The sequence below is a fragment of the Hippopotamus amphibius genome, chromosome 5 (genome assembly GCF_030028045.1).
Source record: "Hippopotamus amphibius kiboko isolate mHipAmp2 chromosome 5, mHipAmp2.hap2, whole genome shotgun sequence".
Classification (NCBI taxonomy): domain Eukaryota; kingdom Metazoa; phylum Chordata; class Mammalia; order Artiodactyla; family Hippopotamidae; genus Hippopotamus; species Hippopotamus amphibius.
Window position 1 is genome coordinate 96,957,804 of NC_080190.1, and position 3,173 is coordinate 96,960,976.

Sequence of the window (3,173 nt, forward strand, 5' to 3'; positions counted from 1 at the left end):
TGGAATGTCCTGTAAATATTAATTAAGTCAAGATGGTCTAATGTGTCATTTAAAGCTTGTGTGTCCTTATTTATTTTCTGTTTGGACGATCTGTCCATTGATGTAAGTGGGGTGTTAAAGTCTCCTACTATTATTGTGTTACTCTCAATTTCCCCTTTTATGGTGGTTAGCATTTGCCTTATGTATTGAGGTGCTTCTATGTTGGGTGCATAGATATTTACAATTGTTATATCTTCTTCTTGGATGGATCCCTTGATCATTATGTAGTGTGCTTCCTTGTCTCTTGTAATAGTCTTTACTTTAAAGCCTAATTTGTCTGATATGAGTATTGCTACTCCAGCTTTCTTTTGACTTCCATTTGCATGGGATATCATTTTCCATCCCCTTACTTTCAGTGTGTATGTGTCCCTAGGACTGAAGTGGGTTTCTTGTAGACAGCATATGTAAGGGTCTTGTTTTTGTATCCATTCAGCCAGTCTGTGTCTTTTGGTTGGAGCATTTAATCCATTTACATTTAAGGTGATTATTGACATGTGTGTTCCTATTACCATTTTCTTAATTGTTTTGGGTTTGTTTTTGTAGGTCTTTTTCTTCTCTTGTGTTTCTTGCCTAGAGAATTTCCTTTAGCAATTGTTTGTAAGGGTGACTGGTGGTGCTGAATTCTCTTAACTTTTGCTTGTCTGTAAAGCTTTTGATTTCTCTGTTGAATCTGAAGGAGATTCTTGATGGATAGAGTGTTCTTGGGTGTAGATTTTTCTCTTTCAAGGCTGTAAGTATATCCTGCCACTCCCTTCTGGCCTGCAGAGTTTTTGGTGAGAGATCAGCTGTTATCCTTGTGGGTTTTCACTTATATGTTGTTTGTTGCTTTCCTGTTACTGCTTTCAATATTTTTTCTTTGTGTTTAATTTTCATTGGTTTGATTCATATGTGCCTAGGTGTGTTTCTCCTTGGGTTTATTCTGTATGGGACTCTCTGCATTTCTTGGACTTGATTTACTATTTCTTTCATATATGGGGAATTTTTCCAGTATTATCTCTTTAAATATTTTCTCAGACCCTTACTTTTTCTCTTCTTCTTCTGGGACCACTATAATTCAAATGTTGCTATGTTTAATGTTGTCCCAGAGGTCTCTGAGACTGTCCTCAATTCTTTTCATTCTTTCATCTGTTTTCTGCTCTATGTCAATTATTTCCACCATTCTATCTTCCAGGTAACTTATCCATTCTTCTATCTCAGTTATTCTGCTCTGAATTCCTTCTAGAGTATTTTTAAGTTCAGTTATTGTGTTTTTCATCACTGTACATTTCCTCTTTAGTTCTTCCAGCTCCTTGTTAAATATTTCTTTCATTTGCTCCATCTGTGCCTCAATACCATTTCTGAAATCTTGGATCATCTTTACTATCATTATTCTGAATTCTTTTTCAGGTAGACTGGCTATCTTGTCTTCATTTGCTTGGTCTTGTGGGGTTTTACCTTGTTTCTTCATCAGCTGCATCTTTTCTCATTTTGTTTAACTTACTGTGTTTGGGCTCCTATTTCCTTAGGCTGCAAGGTCATAGTTCTTTTCAACTCTGCTGTCTGTCTCCAGTGGGGGGGTTGGTCCAGTGGGGTGTGTAGGCTTCTTGGTGGAGGGGACTGGTGCCTGTATTCCTTTGTGTGGAGATGGATCTTATCCTTTTGATGTGCAGGGCCACGTCTGTTGGTGTGTTTGGGTGTGTCTGTGGGCTTAGTAGGACTGTAGGCTGTCTGTCTGCTAATGGGTGGGGTTATGTTCTTATCTTACTAGTTGTTTGGCTTGAGGTATCCAGCACCAGAACTTACTGGCTTTGGTTCAGTTTGGATCTTAGTGTTGAGAATGAGACCTCTGGGAGAGCACTTGCTGATTAATATTCCATGGGGTCGGGAGTTCTCTGGTGGTCCAATGTCCTGGACTCAGCTATACTGTCTCAGAGGTCCAGGTCTGACCCCCCGCCAGGGCTCCAAGCAACTTGAAGTTGCACAGCACAGAGAAAAAGGAGGTAGAAAGGAAAAAAGAAAGAAAGAGAATTTTGTGGCAGTGAGACCTGCAAATAAAGGGGAACACCGGGGCTGTGGTGGGAGGAGGAGTGCGGGGGCTGGCAGCAGCATGCTCGGGAGGCCTGGGCAGTGAGCAGGCAGTACGGGGTCGGCCTATGTGACTGGGTAGCTCCAGCGTGGCCTCCATGCGGAGAGGATTCAGGATGACCAATGAGGAACCTCTTCCCAAAAATGTTCGACTGAGTGAAACAGACTTCAAAGTTATGGCACGAGACGAATTAATTCTAAGGTGGAAACAATATGGAGCATATGTGCAGGCTTTGGAGGGCAAGTACACAGATCTTAACTCTAATGATGTAACTGGCTTAAGGGAATCTGAAGACAAACTAAAGCAACAACAACAAGAATCTGCACACAGGGAAAACATTCTTGTAATGCAACTAGTGACCAAGGAGCAAGAGATATAAGAGTATACTACACAAATCCAGTACCTCAAGCAAGCCCAGCAGCCTAACATTATCCAACTGAGATCAACAATGGTAGACCCAGCAATCAACCTGTTTTTCCTAAAAATGAAAGGTGAACTGGAACAGACTAAAGACAAACTGGAACAAGCCCAAAATGAACTGAGTGCCTGGAAGTTTATGCCTGATAGGTAAACAAATCATACTCCCCAGTCAAGACTTCCCTGACAGTCCCACTATAAGGAAGCTGTGGTGGGACAGCCAAGTACTTGTTTCCACACCAAGACTCAGACTTTTTGAGCCAAAAAGCCACATTTCTATACAATCCAGCTTGTAATGGTTAATGTAAAACTTACCAGATGAACCTTGTGTTTCATCTTTTTTCTCTTCCCCCTTCCCTTGCTTCAGAGGCCTGATGACATTGGACTATTCCGAATAAGTGGCCACCTCTGAAAAATTCCCCTTCTAGAACATGTAGACACTTGAGAAATGTTTCTGTTTGAAGAAAATAGAGGGAGAAACAGAAGTCTTAAGTCTGTGGCACACTGTGTCTTCAGACAGTTTGGAGGAGTGAAAACCTAGAGATTTAAAATCATGAATTGAACGTGTAAAATTCCAGTAAAATGTAAAGATGGAATATGCATCACTCTTAACCTTGAGCATAGTGACTTAGAGACACTGTATATCAGTTTT

General features: G+C 40.8%; 1 pseudogene; it reads left to right on the forward strand.

Moving 5' to 3' along the window:
- Window positions 1-2,219: 2,219 nt before the first annotated feature.
- Window positions 2,220-2,949, forward strand: LOC130853057 (pre-mRNA-splicing regulator WTAP-like; annotated as a pseudogene).
- Window positions 2,950-3,173: the final 224 nt, after the last annotated feature.